Source organism: Electrona antarctica (genome assembly GCF_951216825.1).
Source record: "Electrona antarctica genome assembly, chromosome: 13".
NCBI classification, from domain to species: domain Eukaryota; kingdom Metazoa; phylum Chordata; class Actinopteri; order Myctophiformes; family Myctophidae; genus Electrona; species Electrona antarctica.
Window position 1 is genome coordinate 5,496,100 of NC_136794.1, and position 21,430 is coordinate 5,517,529.

A 21,430-nucleotide genomic window follows, 5' to 3' on the forward strand; every position below is an offset into this window, starting at 1 on the left:
TAAAAAAAGTAGCAGACCAAGCATGGGGGGCCCTAGTCAACTAATACGGTGGGGTTAAATTTAAAGTGGTTAATGTGACCCGCTGCCCCCCACCAAAAACATTAAAAAAAAATGAATGTGACCACAGTGGCATGTGTGTGTGTGTGTGTGTGTGTGTGTTCAGATGCAGAGTTCAAAGAGAGGCCGCCACAGTCCTATAGGCTGGAAACTTAAAATCAGCCATTTCGCGTTGAGAAATGCATACAAACGTACAGACGTATGGCACACAACACACAGGAGAGATTGATATGACAGCTAGTACGTTCTGCGGTAATGCAATTTCCTGTACGTTTATTGGTTTTTTTCGGGCGGAGGCGAACACTTTTCTTCTGTAGTACTAGTATATGTGAGAGGGCTGATTTCCCAGCGGTGTCACTAGGGATGTTTGATGTTTGAGTTCACACATGCACACGCACGCACGCACGTACACACACACACACACACACACACACACACGTGCACACACACCAGCGTAAACTAGCAGCAATTATCTCTCCTCCTGACAACCAATTACAGGTAATTGTCAATACAGTAAATACTGCTGTACCCAGACCCCACCAGCTCACATGGTTCAATATTAATTCATGTTATTAATTCACATCAAAGCACACATGGCGATATAGCTTAATTATAAGGGTAATGTCAGCAGAGTAGGTGGGGAGGGGGGTCTCTCAAGCATGATGCTTCTTTCACAATTTCACATATGCACGCATAGCCATATACAGACAGTACTTATATGCACGGATAATTGATGCCATTTCCTAAAAGGTTACTCTTTAAGCAGGGTTTGGCTCCATAGGGAAAAGAAAATCACTCCAGAAAAGGTCATTTTGGCCCAGGAAAGGAATAAGCACGGTTTCCATTCTGGCTTTGAAGGCTTTCCATTACTCAAGACTGTCGATGCTCACGTTGAAATATTTTAGTCACCTCACAGCCCTGTGTCGAATTTGAAGTCTGTGGGCGAACGGTTCTCGAGTTGCGTGCATTACAGACGTAGACGAACGTACAGAAGAGAGACAGAGACATGGTGCATTTATTGCGACCGAATAATGTTTGGTTGGTTGGTCAGAGAACACGTGACATCACGTGACATCATCAGAGATGGAGATCCCTGATGTCATCAATATTGGCAACTCTACATCTGACCTCAAACCCTTAGATCTCCATATATGGAGCTGACATTCCATATGTTGATCCTTCCCCATCCATCCTTCCTCTTCGATGTCTCGCTTTTGACTGATACCTGTCCATTTAAACTGGGCCTGCCTCAAAGTTATTAGTGCAGCCGTGCACGGCATGGCCGGCAAAAACTAGAGTTCTCAACAGGCCCGAAAATGAAGATCTTACCCCCACCATGCCTCAGGCGTCTTACTGGTAGAGGATGTCTCAGGCGTTATGTTGTGTGCAATGTTCTTTACAAAATCAGAGGATTGAGAAAGAGTTCTAATTTGCTGTCGATGGCATTGAGGTACAACAACAGTGAAACACTTGACAATGAAAGAGGTTTTGTTTTAGTCTTTCCTTTATTTAGGCATGATAGTAGGGATGAGGACAGGGATGGTTAGGAGTTGGAAGTGCAGCACAGACCAGTCTGAATTTGACTGGGGACGTCACGTGACTTTGTGGTAATTGGGCCAAACCATTTCCTTATCTGTGGACAAGGTTTTTCTGTCAAAGAGGGACATTGCAAAATAAAGCGAAAGCAATCTATTTTTGTGACGGTTTATTTGAACAGAAGGGACATTTCAAATCACTCTGTAATTTGGTCTGTCTAGTGGGAGGGGCCATGGGGTATATAAGGGCTGAACACCAATTCCCATGTTGTCAATCATGGGAATATGGCAAGCCGTTTTAACATTTAATAGCTAGACTAGAAAACCGGCACAAAACTACATGTACGTTCAATTTAGACTTTTAGAGCTTTAACTTTGCTTTCACTTCGTTTTCACTGTCCCTCTTTGACACAAAAACCTCACAGATTACGAAATGGTTTGGGCCAATTTGGCCCCCAATTAGTGGTTACAGGTGTGTTTCCTGGCAAACTATTTAAAGTCTTGAACCCCGTTTTGACTGTTTGATGATCCAGAGCAGAGTTACAGTGAGAGAGATGAAGGTGATGTGTTTTCTTGAATAAAGAACCTACATTTGTAGCTTGTCATTTGGCATACACCACCCAGCAAGCGTGTACTCTTGTGGGCATGTACAGGTGCCTTTGTGACAATAATGTGTTGTCACCTTATTGTCACAGGAGGTGTCCCTGTAAAAGAGCAAGCATTGTATTTAAATATTCCATCTCTCAATAGAGAGAGCATCCAGGTTTGTTAAATAAATCCCTGGCATTAATATTGATTTGAAAATACCTTGGTAAACCGGTATATCTTGAGGGAAAATGAAGAGATGAGCTGAAATACTACCACTGCTGAAAGCGGACTGCTGGCATTTCAATATTTAGCCCTTCTTTGAAAAGCTGACCATTGTGTTTGTAAGTGATAATCAGGCTTGTTCTAACAGGGAAGATACATAAATGACAGCATAATCTAAATCGCTGTTCTATAATTCTAATCTTACCCGCTCCATGTTATTGAGTTTTCAAATTGAATTTTCCTTATTTAGTAAAGGTTTCACTGACCCCCTGACAATATTTTGGTCACCAAATGAAAATAAACTGTGAAAGATTACACTGTATAGCCTATTTGCTGTATGCTCCCTGTAAAGAGGTGGACTAATGTCCCTTTATTGCAAGTTTCACTGTCCTCTCACAATATTATGCTGTTCACCAGTCAAGAGAAGAACAGAATTGACAGCCATTGGTAGTGCAATATGCTTGATAAGTTGGAGTGTTATTTTGCTTCAGTAGTCTGCAGGGACGTAACATAATGAAGGTACAGTACTTCTTGCGTCATATTAATCATGGGCTATTCGGAGAAATGTAATAAGTCTGCAGAAGCCTAGGATTGTGTGAAGGTTAAGTGCCATGTTAATATTGTTTCATTAGAGTTATCACCCTCTAACAATCTTAGATACAATAAAGGTTCTTAATGGTAACCCCAACTTTAACCAGCTGTCACAATGTTTCCCAAGGGAGTTGGGTTGGAACACATTGAGAGGTGAACACTAGTGGTTTTAAAGCAGCATGCAGGTTTGCCACACATTTTGTTAACTTTCCCTAACTAACAACCTTGGGTATATGTTTAGTGTGCATCATGTCATCTATCTATGGTGTGCAACCATGTGTACTGCTTGTGTGCATGCGTGTTCACACACTACTGAAATACATGTGTTTTCATCAGTGGCGTGCACAGATAGACACTAGGGGGTGCTAGAGCACCCCCTGCCCCTTTGGCAATGTGCCCTTTCAGGAAAAAAAAAAAAATATTTTCTTTTCTTATTTTGTACAGTTACACTGTACAGTATGTGGACCATGGTAACATTGATCAATTCTTGATAAAAAGCTTCTAATATATTATTTAGGCCCCACAATCTATAAATCTCACACTATTAAGGCAACCGGCCGGTTCCACGCGCTGCACCTGAGCACCTGCCCCTCTAAATGTCTGTGCACGCCACTGGTTTTCATGCCTGTGTGTGTACACTGTAGGATCTATTCTACGGTGTGACGCATCTGTTTGAGGAGATGAAAAGAGTGTGGCTATTTAGTTTGAACATCAAGGAAGAGGAAGAACATCCGCACACCAGTTTGTAGAGCTCCGAGACTTACTTTATTTTAGGGCAACACATTTCAACACGTTTCGACCGACTAGGCAACTTCATCAGGCAAATATAATATTGCCTGATGATGACCTAGTCGGTCGAAACGGATGTTCTTCCTTGATTTTTGCCTTGATGCCTGACAACCAGCACCAGCTGGCCTGAATATAGGCATTGAGATGTGCACACAATCTTCTCTGTCAACTATTTAGTTTGAACATCAGACCAATCTTTCCTGTCTATTAATCAAGGGAGAGACATGGCAACTACTGGATATTTTCTGGATAATACTGGGATTGTTTGAATGTACGTTCATATTATGTTCATGCAGTGAATTATGTGAGTGTTGTCATCTCTGAACCGGAAATAAGTGGCAAATTATTGTGTGATGTGTTGGCTGATGTCTGTGATATACTGTATCTTGCCTTGAAAAGTGTGTTCATGTTGCGCAGCACTGCTGGCTCTATTCTTGTGTGTGTGTGTGTGTGTGTGTGTGTGTGTGTGTGTGTGTGTGTGTGTGTGTGTGTGTGTGTGTGTGTGTGTGTGTGTGTGTGTGTGTGTGTGTGTGTGTGTGTGTGTGTACGTGCGCGTGTGTGCACGCACGCGCTGGCTTCTGCTTCCTACGTGGAGGAGGTTTCACCTTCTATGTGTGACAATATGGATTAATTGCTATTATGATTATTGTTACATCTACTATCCATTTCACCGGGCAGGCAGGAAACATGTGCTATCTCTTCTGCACAAGGATAATCTGGTTAGCATTTGGTCTGTTCAAGAATGGTGTGTGTATGCGCGCACGTGTGGGTTTTCCATGCAGGAGAGAGTGTGTGCGTGCGTGTGTGTGTGTGTGTGTGTGTGTGTGTGTGTGTGCGGCACACGCACAAGTTCGTCATTGTCCTAGTTTCTATCGTTCCCCTTGTGTGAGAGATGCACATGGTGAACTCCGTCTGCTCTTTCTCTCTGTGTGAAGTGTTTCAGTGACTGCAAAAGCCTTACATACAATGTTTAAATGTACAGTACTTAATCAAATCCAGCTAATTGTGCATTGCCTTTTCTTATACTTGTAATGTTATTTAAGCTAAATAAAGTATCTTTGTTAACTATATCCATATACGTCACCTCATCATTATCCAGGTCTGTGTTGCACTTTCAACAGTGAGACCGCACTTTCCGTACAGTAAATGGACAAAGACCTTCAACAAATGCATGCCGTCAGCTTCTATAATCGGTGTATCTGTTTTGAAGTGCCTGGCTAATACTCACCTAAGCACTTTGTAAAGTAGGCCTATAAAGGCGCTGCTGAAACTTGAGATGGGGAAAGTGCACCAATTACAGTACATTCGTCTCCATGCTTACTCAGCGGTTTTTGCCCAGAGTGATCTTACTAGAAAGTAAAGGCAGTATTAAGGCCTATTCATATAGTCCAGTTTTCGGCGAAGAGGTGACCTCGGTGGTTAGTAAAAACAGATGTTTTGTGTGTGTGTGGTGACCACTGCGGTGTGACGTTGTCATGTAGGTTTCGGTGGTCACCTCTTCACTGAAAACTGGACTATGAATAGGCCTTTAGTGTACTGTCAGTTCTTGCTTATACTCTTGATACACAACAATGGTAGCTGGTGGGAAAATATAATATAATAATAATAATATCTCAAACTTATATAGTGTTTTCTGAGTACCAAAAGAAGCAACAAATAAAAACAACTTTATTAGGAAATAAATTGCATGAATTATATATATTCGGAATAAATTCAATAAAAACAGTGGAAAGAGTTTGGCTAGGGAAAGCAATATTGAAGAGGTGGGTTTTGAGGGCGATTTTTTGAAGGTTTGGAAAAAAAATAAAAAAATAAAATCGAATAAACGGAACGTTAAAAAAAAACAGTTGGGCGTCAGAGCAGCAGTAAAATTGGATTAGGAATGGAACAAAAACGAAACGATTCAAAGAATAAATTGGATTTTCTTCTGAAATGAGCATGACAGCATACCTAGCCATTAATAGAAGATTTGAGAACTGATTAATCGCAGAACTTATCAGTTGTGCTTCAGAGCAGCAGCAAAATTGGCTTAGGGATGGAACAAAAGCAAAAAAATCTAAGAATAAATTACATTTTCCTCCTGTGTTAATAATAGCTGAATAGGTTGGGGCAGGGTCTACGCTCCTGTATTTTATCAGTTATTATGGTGGTACTTGGAGAGCCAGATATTTTCTGTGGTGGTACTTGGTATAAAAAGGTAGAAAGCCCCTAGCTGGTCTTGGGGTCTTCAAGGAGGTTTGCCAAATCTTTTCCTAACAGGAAAAGATTAAACGAATGAAGTCCACACCCACAACACCAGAGGGAGTGCAACGAACCATGTACAACCCAGATTCGGCACAAACAAGGGACTAAATTATTTTTGCTCCTATGCCACCAAAATGTGGAACGCCCTACCAACAGTCATTAAGACATGCGAATCCCTTGACTCCTTCAAAACCGCTCTCAAAGGGCACCTACGGACGGCTGCAATTCGAAACTGGCCCCCGTAAAAATCTGAATCCCCCCCCCCCCTTTTTTTCCCCCTCACTGTATGTTTCTTTTCCCTTTTTACCTCTATGATGAATTCCTGTTCTGTTCTTTGACTATATAGAAGTGTCTATTTGTACGTCTCTAAATGTTTTGATGAATTGAACATGGTGGACCCTCTTGTAAACAAGTGTAATGCTTAATTGGGTCCTCCACTCACAGTTAACAGTCTTTGTATTGAGTTTGTGCTTGAAATGTACTGTAATTCTGCAAACTGTTAATAAATATTTCAATCAATCAATCAATCAAACAGCTTTGTGGCAGCTATAGACATTTCTATGTTGACCATTTGTTATTGCCGAGGAGGAATTCACTGAGCTAAAGTTGCAGCTAACCTTAACCAATGCAAACATGCGGCATGTTGTGAGCTTGTAGGTCTGCTATGTTTTTAAAACATTTTGGCTGAAAATTGCATAACGCTGGATTATATTAAAATTATGTGATTATAACACAGGCCAGGGTCTTTGATGTTTTTCAGGTCAAGGACCCCTTAGCTGAGCGACGGTGGTTTTTCTCCACAGTGGAGAAAAACCTTTCCACTGTAAACCGTGTGACAAGAGTTTCACCGAGTTAGGTACTCTAAGAAGACACCTGCGTCTCCACACTGGGGAAAAACCTTTCCACTGTAAACTGTGACAAGAGTTTCACCGAGTTAGGTACTCTAAAGAGACACCTGCGTCTCCACACTGGGGAAAAACCTTTCCACTGTAAACTGTGACAAGAGTTTCACCGAGTTAGGTACTCTAAAGAGACACCTGCGTCTCCACACTGGGGGAAACCTTACCACTGTAAACTGTGTGACAAGAGTTTCAATGCTTCAGGCGATCTGAAGAATCGCCATCGTATCCACACAGAGAGAAACCTTACCACACAGGAGAAAAAACATACTGCTGTAAACAGTGCGACAAGAGTTTCAATCAGTCGGGTCAACTGCAGTCACACCAGTGTCTGCACACTGGAGCAAAACCTTAAAACCGTCAACCAAGGTTATAATAGTTTTGCATTTTTCATTATGTGTTTAGTTAGTTTTGAGGGGCGCCTGTGTGTAGGTGTGTTTGAGCACGGAATGTGATGATTTGATTGGCTGATGTATGATGATGAGTGCCCCTCACTTCACACGAGTGTGATTTTCTTTTAAATTTAAATATATATTACATTACATTACAGTCATTTAGCAGACGCTTTTATCCAAAGCGACTTACAATAAGTGTATTCAACATAGGTAGGGAACAAAAACTACTAATCACCAGAAGTCTTTAGTGCATTTTCTGCAAAAACAAGCAACCTATATAAAATAGGTTTACAGTTCACTCGCATCTGTATGTAAATTACATCCTGCACATAATTCTACGTTAGTTTTGTTCAAACTCACATTCATTGAACTGGTAATAATAATAATTGAGTCTAATAATCATACATCCTGATGTGAATATTTCTAAAGAAGAAGAGAAACAATAAAGGTTGCCATGTGTATGAACAATCAAAATCGGATGGAAATATATCATTTTGATGTGGTGTCATAATTAATATGGCGCGCCAACTATCAAGAAAATAAAGACATGGCACGTCTTGTCGAAAAGGTTGCCGACCCCCCCCCCCCCCTCCCCCCCCAAAACAAACCTCATAGTTTCACTTTCATATAAAGCATAACCATCACCACCTAGAATATGGTGTCGACTTCTAATTGCCTCATATAGAATGTTCTGTTTGGTGGTGATATATAATTTGTGTGATCATATTATATTCTATCACATTACTAAGAATGATATGATGTAGCCTAGCTACTTTAATGTACACTGCAGTTAGTGCTCAGTGTGAATGGTCCTATTAGGCTGCTCAACACAACAGTGCCACTTTAGGCCACCCAGCGGTATTGCAGCTATTCGTACCCCAGACAGACAGACAGACAGACAGACACGGCCAGTTATAGACAGAGCGGTTAGGCACCTTCCAAAATATGAATAACTAGTATAACTAAGTATAACTAAAAAAAAATCACACCCGTGTGAACTGAGTGGTGTAAGGTCTTATATAGACTGATCAGCTGTGGTCTGACGTAATGTCTGACGTAATGAAATCACACCTGTGTGAACTGGGTGACCATAGCAACCATGCTCATTTTTTGAAAACAGCAGACAGGAGAATGAGACTATAACAGGACACTGCCAAAGACACCAAGAGCTGCCAGCCAGCAAACTCTAGTGCTGTGGGAAAACTACACACGGGCACTGTTTGGCTGTCGTGCCAATTCTTATAAACATTTTAGTTCATTAGTTGAAGTGGGTCTGCCGTACTGTGGTGCTGAACTCTTGACTCTCAAATGGTGTGAATTTGTGTGAGAGAAATCTGCAGTAGCCGACGCTTGTAGGCCGCAGTTGCGGGGATGTGTTTGTTTTAAAGCGATGTAAGGTCAAGCTTTGACATATTATATCGCACCATAATGGTTTCGGTTCGGGGGGCCCAATCGTGCGCTCGATCTGCCCCCCCGGGCCGGTATTGACTTGTTCCGCCAGTGCCCGGCACATTCTGTTTCCAAGATGGTTGCTTTACCTCTTGAGCCAGGATACGGATGCGCAAACTCTGTGTGTCGGAACTCCCACTATGTCCCTGAGTCATGTTTCATGTGGGAATGATCCCATGCCTGGGTGTTTACCGTTTACTCATGTGCAGTAATGCATGAAATTGTGAGTTTTCTTTTCCTGTGGCTCCCAATGTACAGCTCTAATGGACTGCGCTACTGTGGGGTCACTTACTGTACTGTGTAGACCAAGTTACAATAACAGCTGAAAAATAACTTGGTGCTTGTGGTTTCATCTGCTGACATTGCAACAACTTCAAATAGGCCAGCTGGGTGTGAGCATTTAGTGAGCACAGAAGCACACAAGGCACACTCACACAACAAGACTCTACTGTACAGTACAGTATATGTGGTTTGGTCAAGTGTTACAAGTTGAGGTTTCTTAGTTTGATATCTATAATGCGGTTTGGGAACATTGAATGCTATATCACACAGCAGCACTCCTTTTCCCAAAGAGGTCTCTACAAGCTCACAACGCATCGCACCGTGATGCGTTGTGAGCTTGTAGATCTGCTATATTTGGTAGTATTGACGATGTTTGCACATTTCTGGATAATCTTTGAATTTCCTAGCAGAAATGGGAATTTGCCCTTTTGCCTGTATCTTGTATTTGCCTGTATCTCCCTCTGTCTCTCCCTCTCTCTTTCTTTGCCCCAACACTGTCGAGGCAGTTGGCCAACCCACCCTAGAGTCTGGGTCTGCTTGGCCGGTAGTTTCCCATCCCTTCATTTTGACTACACCATTCTGTAGTACTCCCTTTCTCATTACACTTTTATGAGTGAGTATAGCTTCTACTTTAATATGGTCTTAAACGATGCAATAAAGTAAAATTATAAACTATAACTAAAAGTATCTGTGGAGCTTTCAGTTGAGTTGAATATTTAAAGGGTCTGTGCTGCAAGTTAAAACATCTCTAAACCAAACCCGGGCCAATATTCGCCGCGTAGTCGGCAAGACGTGCAGGCAGCCTCGTGTGAGGGACGTGAGGCACAAGAGGGAGAGGGAGATTGGAGCCCAGCTTGGCGTGGATCACTATACACATGCATTAGGCTACATCTTACAGTCTTCGGCCTCACTCACACCTTCGCATCTAGCATACAACATTGTTGGATGCTAGATGTAAACAAAGGGTAAGTGTCATGGCCGCCCCAATGCATTTCCAATGGAAGTCACATGGTTCGACACAACATTGTTGTTGTACGGCTTTCGGCTGTGTTTCGACTGCCCCCCTCCCCCTCGTACAACAAATGTCAAACCATGTGACTCCCATTGGAAATGAATTGCGAGCTTGCATCAGTAAACAAGTCTCATGCATCAGCTATACAACAATCTGTTGTGACCGTGTGAGTGAAGCCATACTCTTCAGCAAAGTGATCCCGGCAGCCTTGATAGCTCTGTTTTTAAATATAACCCCAGCGCAAAATATGCAATGTGTTCAATTCATTATTTAGGCCAGCCAAAGGTTAATTGGTCAAGAGGCTGTTGTTTTCACAGCTGTTTGTCTGTGTGGGTTTCCTGACTAATCACTGATCATCAACGATGGGTGTGAAACCTTTGTGCAGTGCATGTTTGTCATTTTATTATCTGGTCACAGAGTTGAAAAGTGTGTAACTTGGGTCAGAAGCCGCAGAACGCTGTACTTGTCACTGCAATTAGATGTTACTGGCAATGCTTCTAGAAACTACATACAAAAGGCAGACTTAATATGCCTTTAGGTGTAATCCAGCACGAGATCTAGGTGATTCAAGCCAGCAGCCATGCCTGGCAGGAGAGCTGACAGGCTAAAGACAAACAGAGACACATAAGGGCAGTCCCAAAATGGAACGTTTGTCCCGCGTCTCCCATAAACAGAACTCTGTGTGTGTGTGTGTGTGTGTGTGTGTGTGTGTGTGTGTGTGTGTGTGTGTGTGTGTGTGTTTGCGCCCAGCAGTGCTCACATGACACGCACCGCTGTAAATCTGTGTGGAGAACAATACTGTAAGTTGAAGCACAAAATGAAGTAAGAACACAATGAATTTGTAAGATTTGACCCATGAACCCCTATAACGCGACACACACACACACACACACACACACACACACACACACACACACACACACACACACACACACACTATAGAGCTCCGAAGTCTGACGTCACTTTCAGTAGAGGTCGTCAATCTCCAGGTTCATGTATTTGTTTATTTGCATTGAGATCCCCAAACGGCGATTTTAGGTCGCTTCATATAAGAACTGTGTTTGAAAAATAAACCGACCACCTCGGCGTTTCTGTCAGGGGAGTGGCTGTGCGTCGTTAATGATGTCCATTCATATTTGATACAGCCAGTTTCTAGAGAAAATGGAATTAATGTGACCGCAAAAGCCTTGAAACTACATATGAATGCAATGTCGCTGAGCATATACGTCACGCCCAGCTGTCAACATATTGCGTTCCTGAGATTCCTCGTTGCCGTAAGCTCAGCTGGTGGTGACTCGACTCGTACTAACCACGATACATTATATATCAATAAAATAAAAATAAACGTAATTAACGTTCAGTTTCTGTTGTGCGACGGGCTGCGGGCAGAAGCAGCCTACCCGGAAATGTAGTCTCTGGGTTGTTTGGCTCGTTTCTAACGCTTATTTTGTTACTCTTTGGGTATATTTGTACATTTCCACCTTCAGTCGATGCTTCATATCCATATGAGTGAAAAGGCCCGGGTGATCGGTTTATTTTTTCAAACACAGTTCTTATATGAGGCGATCTAAAATCCCCCTACGGAGAGTACAATGCTTATAAAAACATACATGAACCATGGCGGGAAATGGAGGGTGTGCTATATTTTTAAAAAAAAAACTGAAGAAGGAAAGGCCAAGCAAAAAACAAAACAAATCAGCGATCCGGTTTTAAAAGCTTATGTGACGTAACGTTTCGCCAATAGCGGTTGTCAGTTGTCAATTTACCCCTCCTATAATCACTAGGAGCCATGAGGAGCCATTGTGCTGTGCTTATGGGACTAATTATGGGTTCTAAGAGTCTTTCTCAAGGCGATGTGACCACCGAACTACAACATGACGTCACGAGCCGCGGTGAAGAGCAAACCACCGCCACCGCCCCAGCCCTTCTCTGTTTTTACTCACCACCGCTCAACGTTATTTCAGCTCCGGTGGTCACCTCACCACCGGAGCGTCGAGACTATGAATGAGCCTTCAGGGATACACATCGCCATCGACACACTGCTGACCTGGCCTGGAATCGTACTTGGGACAACCAGGTGCTCTGGCTCCCCAGGCAGCTGCACTAAGCCACCCCTATAGCTATATAGAAGACTCTATAGCCGCCCCTGAAGACCCCTGCTATAGAAATGATTGCCATGCATGAAAGCTCACCTCAGAGAGAGCTACAGGCCTCTCTTGTTTTCCAAATATACTGTAGCAAAAGGCCCAACATGTGTTTCCTGCTGATGGAGTGCGACACTGAAACCAGAAAGCGTGTCCATGTAAGTTGTTTTGACGAGAGGGAACGGAAGGGCTCCACAGGGAATTGGAAGGTTGCGGTGATGAAATAAACGGGCTAGTGTTAATTACTTAAGTTTGTCAATATATTTGTGACTACATATACCTGTGCCTGACTAAGCATTCTGTATAATAAAATCAGACCTATATCTCTTTAGTGTCTTTAGGATTTAGTGTTAGCCATTTAACAATTTAGACTTAAATTATATTATATACGAATAGCTTTTTACAGATCATTCTAAATAGTATAACACTATGAATTAAATTAGATTGTATTGGCATGTTTTGACCGGTAATTCAATCCTAAGGTCATTATGGCATGATACAGATCTATGGGCAAAGTCCCAGGAGTCCCAAAGACCATCCCAATCCGTCCCGTAATTACCCATACACTATACATTTCTGTCCAGGGATTTAGAGATGCAATGCAGTTGAGAGAGAGAGAGAGAGAGAGGGAGAGAGAGAGAGAGAGAGTTAGTTAGTTTCATTTATTGTCCACGTGTGGAATTTGTTTCGATCTCAACAACAGTAAAAAATCACACCTGTGTGAAGTGAGTGGTGGTGTGGGGGGTGTTCCAGACCCACAGGAACGCGTTAGGTTGCGCACAGGTGGTGAAAAACAACCATGCTGTTTTCGTGCTCAGACCCACCCAGCCAGCTACCCACACACATCGCTCCGTAAGAAAAACAAACGGCAACAACAACAGTAACAACACTTACACAATTATTTTCATGGCAAAAATGCAGGACAACAACAAAAAAATCACACCCGTGTGAACTGAGTGGTGTAAGGTCTTATATAGACTGATCAGCTGTGGTCTGACGTAATGTCTGACGTAATGAAATCACACCCGTGTGAACTGGGTGACCATAGCAACCATGCTCATTTTTTGAGTGGTGTAAACCACTCCTACAACTGGCTTTTTTGTGCAGAAAAAATGAGCATGGTTGCTATGTTCACCCTGTTGTAATGACGTAATGAAATCACACCCGGGTGAACAGGGTGAACATAGCAACCATGCTCATTTTTTCTGCACAAACAAAGCCAGGTAATGAAATCACACCCGGGTGTGATTTCATTACGTCAGACATGATTTCATTACGTCAGACAGACCTTACACCACTCAGTTCACACGGGTGTGATTTTTTTGGTACGGACAGACACCACTCCAAAACTAATCTAGCGAGACATGGTATCATTTAGTGCCTTAATGGCATTAGGAATGAAGGAATAGAGAGAGAGACGGACAGACAGACAGACGGACATTATGTACTGCATTTGTATTCCTATTTCCTACAGCAACTGCTCCCCATGAGCAGCAGGTACTAGCAGGAAGCATATGAGTCATTTTATCTGGACAGAAGATGTGACATTTAATTTGTCACATCTTCATTTGGAAATGACTGTCACTCTTCACAGGGGTGACGGGCGGCGCGCTGGATCCTCTGAGCTTGCATCAACCAGTGAGACAGACAGTTGACATTTTGGCGGTGTCAGCATACCAATAGTGACAAGTAGAGTGATGTATGTGCATTGAGGAGTCATTCGCTACCTTTAAGAAGGGAGGTCATGTTGATGGAGAGGCTTGTTGATTGTTGGGATAATCAATGGGTGGTCTTTTTGGACAGTTAATTACAGGGTGAGATTATGCTGATTAAAATGTTGACTCACTGCAGCTCCATCAAGGGTCCCCCAGCTGGGGTCTGTCGACTGTTGCTGTTATTCATTCCTAGACAAGGGGAATTGTCAATTCGATTTGATTGGGCAATTTCCGTGGAAGGCAAGAACTGGCAATAAATTGTCAATTCGATTCGATCGGGCAATTTCCGTGGAAGGCAAGAACTGTCAATAATGTTATTTTTAAAGTAACACTCTAGTGGAGAATTGATTTTTTTTGGCCCATTAGTAAAACATACATTTTGCATTTGTGTGCATTTTTAGTGGAGTAGTTTATTTTGATAAATACACCATCAATACCTTCAATGTAACACTTTACACACTTTTAGCCGTTTAGAATAGATGGACCCGTCTCTCTCATTATACTGCAGTACAATGAGGTTATGTTCACTGAGATAAATAATGGTTCATTGTTTATTGTGCCTTGGTCATGAAACGGTTGAAGAGACAATTGGCAGTGCTGTGCCTACTGCATTGCAAGAATATTTTGAATAAAATGGATCACCCTTGGATGAATAAAAATACAAATATTTTTGATACTATTCATCTGAGCAATAAAACACTTGGTAAGTTAAAACAAAATCTAAATTGTATAAGAGGATTAGGCAAAAAAGGATTATTTTAAGACTAAAATTGAGGAGTAGCCTATAAGAATGATCAGAAAAAGCTATAGTATAGGCTTAGATATAAATGAATCTATAACATATGATAAAGCTATAGTTGCAGGTAGATTTAATTACTTTTTCACAAGTAATTTAGTGCAGAACCTTCCTGCTGCTAATACTGTAGTATGTTTAGTTTGAGGAACCACAGAGGATCCACAGCTATTCTCCATATGCAGACCGCGGCCATCTTACCATATAAGTTAATGGCAAGGTGCTAACTACAGTAGGTGCAACTTCCAATGGCAGAAAAGTCCTATTTAATTGTATTAAACAACATCAAACTCACCAACATTGCAGCTGTACGGAAAGCTTGAATTATTCTCTTATCCTCAAAGTGTTCGTTTCATAAAAATCCACATGTTATGAGCTACTTTCTGTCCTTGCAGGTGATTCTTTTTCTAAGTGCTGGAGTTTGGAAGTGCTCGTTAGATATCACTCAACTGCCACCTGTTTTGAATTAGCACATAATGCAAGAGGCATGCAGGACATTGCTTTACTGAAAACGAGTGCTTCCAAACTCTGATGGAAACATGGCCGCGGTCTGCAAATGGGCAATTATCAGCAAATGGGAGTCCAGCCTGATGTTTAATTTCTCCCTGAATAAAGTCCATCAGAGGAAGCGGTACTGACAAAACTCAAGGCCCTGAAACGTAATTGGAAAGGCAGTTGGGTCATCATGACAACATTCCAGCCAGATTTCTAGTTGATGCAGCTGAAGTTATTGCTCCCTGCATAACCTACCTAATCAGTTTATCAATTGAAACAAGGCCACTTTCCCAGTCTATTTAAATTGGCAAGAGTTGTACGTACCCCTGTACTAAAAGGGAACCAAATCGGATCCTGGAAATTATCGACCTACCGTATCCATTTTATGTTCTGTCTCAAAGGTTGTTGAACGGATTATACCTGAACAAATTAATAGTTATTTGACAACACACAACCTCCTGTTTGATTTTCAATCTGGCTTTAGAAAGTCCCACTCCACCGACACCTGTTTGCTTTATCTAATTATCTAGATTGTATTAGACTAGAGGAGTAGAGGTGGATAAAGGGAGATATTGTGGTATGGTGATGTTGGACCTCCAGAAGACGTTCCACATGGTAAATCATCAGGGCTTTGGGTTTTGACAGTGTATCACTTCAGTGGGTGATGTCCTAGCTACTTGGTGGGAAGGAAACAAGGTGGTGGACTTGAATGACACCCTGTCTTCGTCGCTATACTCTATCAAGTGGGGAGCATTTTAGGTCCACTTTCTTTTTAGTATACCGGTATGTCAATGATATGAAGTCAGCTGTTGACTGCAACTTATTTGATGATGATTCAGCACTGGTAGTCTCCTGGGTTTAAAATAGTGGTAGGGGACTTTGAAGTGATCGACAGCCAAGGAATCCATTACTTGGTGTATTTCGGATAACAAGCTTTCAGGAGAAGATATGGCACAACAAGTAGTTTCAGAGGTAAGTCAAAGAACAAAACTTCTAGCTAGAATATCCAGCCTTTTAGATACAAACATCCTAAAGATCCTGGCTGGGACTCTTGTACGATGTCGCTTTGACTATGCCTGTACATCTTAGTGTATATATACTGGCATTTCTATGACCCTTATGAAGGAACTTCAGACCTCCCAAAATAAATTGGTTAGAGTGATCCTTAAGTTGCATTCTAGAACCCCCTGCCCACTTCACCAGTCTGGGGTGGCTAAAAGTAGGAGGAGAGAGTATCCCAATTTAAAATGTACAGTTCACACAGGATTAGAGCACCCAAATATATCTTTGATTACTTTTCAAAGGGTAGTGCATGATGCTCACAGGCACTGAGGCACTACACCAGAGCCCTACTGATTTTAAACCCTGCCCTTTACACGGCAATATGGGAAAAACATACTCGGCAGCAGTTATTAGCCTCCAGTTGATCAGTTCCTTTGAAAACTTTAAATTCACATTAAAAGATGGTTGGCCGATGACATATGACCTAATTTTAAATTCATGTATACTGACTTTTTAGTGTAGAATAAATCAAAACAAAATGAAAAACAAACACAAATCTAGAACGGCTTTCTTGTGTCTGTAATCCTTTTGAATGTATTTTCAATAAAGTAATCAATCAATCAATCAATCAAACCGTCTTGAATGAAAACCCATGATCATGTTATTTAAACACATAGCATATCGTACCCCAGCAAAATAGCTGGGGTACGATTTGAGAGTATGACCTCAATGTATGAGACCTGGGTACTCAGGAAGGGGAAAGCTATTACTAGGGACAATACACACCCGTTACACAGCCAATACCATCTTTTACCATCAGGGCGACGGTACATGGTACCTTCTCTGCAGGCTAGGGCCTCAAGATCGTTTGTTCCCATAAGTATAGGACTTATGAACAAGCAGGCCCCATCTCAGTTCCGTGCATAAAGTGTGATGTGATGCCTCTTGGAACTATGACTGGTGGCCTTCTGTTGGCATTGTTTCTTTATTGTCTATGTACTGTGTGATCTGTTTTTTTCCATATGTTTTATGTATATCCTGATGACTGCTGTGCACAAAACAAATTTCCGAAAGGACAAATAAAGTATCTATCATGAACCCTAGCGTTCCTATTCTGGGCATGTCATGACAGGTGAACATTTGACGGTAAGTGTGAGCTTGCTTGATTGGCTATTTTCGGTGGCGAAGAGATTCGGTATGCAGGGGGAAAAGGAAGTGACCAATAGGCCCCTGGGGACCCCTGTTCAATTAAGTATAGGGTCTAAGTGATTAAGGATACTTCCAGCAGAGCAGACACCTCCCTCGCAGAGTCTGAATTGGAGTTTTAATTTCCTCCTAGACCTAGAAGACAATACAATATGAGGACATGATCCGAGTACTGTATAGGTCAAACTCTAACGTTATCCCATGAGAGATCCACTTACTCTCACAAATAATCGATTATGTCGACGATGCCGGACCACTTGAAAGTGGCTGGAGATTCTCTCTCTCACGCACGCATGCACGCACACACACACACACACACACACGCACACACATTTTGGGTAAAGATTGCAAGTTGCAACCTATTAAAATAGTAAATGGTAATTACCTTTATCACCTGCTGCATGTGCTTCCATCCCACACTAATGACATCGACATCTGGGGACACTTAAGCCTTATTGGATAGAGCGGAGGGGGAAGGAAGAGGAGGCGAGGTGTATAGTGTTGCTACAGTAGGTGCAGTTTCCTCTGTGAAGCGCCTGTGGGCTCCTGATAAGTGGTAGACACATTGTTGAATTCTAACATGCTAATCAAAGAGTGAGACTGTTCCAGGAAATCACGTACCAGTTCATTTCAAATGTAGCAACATGCGCACTCACACACAGATGCACACACAACACATTTGCACATACGTATGCGTGCGGAGAGAGACACAGGGCAGTCACACCCCAATACATACACGCTGTACTGTATAGTCGTCTAAGGAGGAGCGAGTCTATGTTGCCTCAAACCTATTTACCCTCAATCCCAAGCGAACCGTAATAGGTAGTATAGGCATTCTATGGATAATAACCCATTTTGACCTAAGATCAGATTCTAAAAATGTCTTCTACATCCTGACAGTTTTCTGAAAAAGCTATGTTTCTATGTCAGTCGTTCTTCGATGTTTCAAAAATAGCAGACCTACAAGCTCGTAGCGCGCCACTCGGTGGCGTGCTATGAGCTTGTAGATAATGCTAACACCAAAAGGGGTTCCCGCCCAAAATGGGATAAGGGGTTCCGTTAACCTCAAACAAATTGCAACAGAAACTCTTTCAACTTTTTTTGTTTCATACATATTATGAGTACAACATATCAAAAGTCCTAAGAAATACCAGTAGGGGAACATGTTGAATACATTTAATTGGGGATTAGTGGAATGGACCTTTCGGTATAAGCGCCATCCCGCTCCCGCCCCTCCCCCGTTACCGTTGCTAAGTAGGACAGTGGACACGCTTGCTGCTCCTACACTGAGGATCGTGTTATGTCTGCGTTTTTTCCCGAAGAGGAATAGAAGTATTCATATCAAGAACATCATCCATGCTATAATAACGCCATGGTGAAACGTTGCTGTTGGGCGTCCTGCAACAGTGCTTCATAGTCGCCAACCCAGAACGTTTGGGGCATTTTCTTTGTATTCCTTTTCCCGTGGGTGTGCACATGTGCACATGTCATTGTTTACAATATGGAGGTGAAGGAGGCGGCGGTCACTGTGTTGTGTTCTAATAATTAATTATCTCGAGTATACAATACTGTGACTGTCACTGTCTTATCCGAGGCAACCAAAGTTATGCCTCCCCACATGGCCCTCCCCTGGTCCTGGGAAACTGAGACGCTTCCCAGCCTGGAAAAATAGACTTTCACCAACACAAAACAGGCTTTGTTTCGGTGATTAGCGGAGTAGTTTTGTTTATTTCCGGTAAAGTTGGACCCCTCGCACAGTAGTGGAAACCAGGGAAATCAGGGCTGGGCACAGGAATTCAGGTGGGCGGCCTGAACGATATGGACCAGGGTTGAGTATGTGTCGTCAGGGGGACGGCCAGGATGCTGGAATGAGGCAGCATCGATAGGAGGGCGGCCCGGACGCTGGGATGATGAGATGACGTCTAGTGCCGTGCCTATTAAGCCTCCCATTGACAACATCCGGGTAGGGAACAAAATGGTTTTCTCGTGGCCTCTCATTGAACCACTGCTGGTGTACTGTAATCTCCTTCTGGAGTTCAGCACGTAGGTTTGGGAGAGAGGCCACAAGACGATCAACAACACCTTCAAAGTTCAGCACCTTCCTTGTCAAAAACAGTAACTCTGCTGGGTTCATCTTTAAGGTCAGTTCATAATGTCAGGATGCAGAGACATTTGAACCCAATATGCAGAGTCACAGCTAGGAAACAAGGGTAGATTTAAGGGAAGTATTTAATAAAGAAATGGAAAAGGAAATCTTACACTTTCACTGCGCTTACCGAAAACTCTATTAGTGGAATCCGCCCCACCAGGCTGAGGGTGGACCAAACGGGCCAACGTCGTGTTATACACATTCAAATGAGTTGCAAGGCTTGTGTGTGGCAAGTCATGCGGTAAGTACTGGGAGCTGATGGTCACCTCAGCAATCCATCTCCTAGGGTTATAGCGCATTGCGAAACGTGGATAAACTCTGGCATGTGCTCTAGCTGATACCGACAATAAGCCTCTCCGACCTATTTGTAAGTTGTAAACTTTCTGCTTGTTTTGAGCTTGTAGATCTGCTATTTATTTTTTATTTTGAATCCTGAAAAGTAACAGTTCCGGGCATATGGAGGTTTCCACTCGGTATAGCAACGATATATTACGTTTTCAGCGAGCCAATTAGACGACACCTCATCCACGTCATATTCCAGCATTAGGAAGTGTGGGTCATGATGATGTGTAGCTGTATTGGCAATGAGCTAGCTGATGATGGTTTGCTGCTTCCATGGTTACAGTGATGTGAGCTTTGTGCCTTTGGTGCCTTTGCTTTATTAAAAATTGATATGTGCCTCCTGCCTGGGGCATGTTATACCAGGCACACCTCATCAACCCTCAATTAACCTTGCAGCTCTCATTATCCCCCCCCCCCCCCCCCCCCGCCACCCTCGTCTTGTCCTCAGTAATGCAATGACTCCGAGGAAGTACAAAACGTCAGTCATTACTTGTAGCACCTTCATAAAAGAGGCTTTAACTGTCCGAGCTGCACCAGTGTCTTCTGTACAGTAATTGCTTTTACAGTCACTTTGCAGGCCGAGAACTCGAATAATAAAATCTTTGAAGACTATACCCCCCTTTCAAGACTGAGCCCCTGGGCTTACCATCCCCAAGCCAAAGGTTTGGGACGATAAACTGTACCTTGCATAGATAAGCTTGCGGGGTAATGACAAAGTTATAATCAAATACTTTTAGTGGAGGTAATAAGCTCCACGGAGATGTGTATCTTCTTTATTGTCTCTGCCAGGCCGAAGGCTACTGTAGCTAGTATTGAGCTACAGTATGTTTTGATCTCCATATGGTTGTCGAAAGATGGAAGGAGAGATACAGTGATCCCCTCTTCTATTCGTTCCGTGGGGGGATATGGGCAGTCATGTGTTGGCCAGGTGGTTAACAATAACATACTGTAGTGTAGAAGGACACTTGCCATGGAGACTAAACAAAATGTCTCATAGCCTCTGCTTCTGAGGCCGCAGCTGGACACATAGAGCATGTCTTTCTGCACTGAGATTAGTATCACAGATGTCAGATGGGCAGTGGTGGAAAAAAGTACTCAATTGTTTAACTTAAGTAAAAGTATACCAATACTGCAATTTACAGTAGAACTACTTTGTTACAAGTAAAAGTACGGAATTGAAAATCTACTTGAGTAAAAGTACAAAAGTATCGGCATCAAAATGTACTTAAAGTATTAAAGTATTCATATTGCAGAATGTCACATTTCACAAGTTCAAAATGTATAGAAAATCTATTGAAAATGGCCGAAATGTATAGGGTTGAAGTCGTTAATGTATGTTTTCTAATCAAAATTTAAAACGCCAAAGTAACTAGTAACGTTTTCAACTAATTGTAGTTGAGTAAAAGTACAAATTTTGGCTGTGAGATGTAGTGGAGTAGAAGTAAAAGTACTGGAAATTGGAAGTACTCAAGTAAAGTACAAAGATTCCTCAAAATTGTACTTAAGTACAGTACTTAAGTA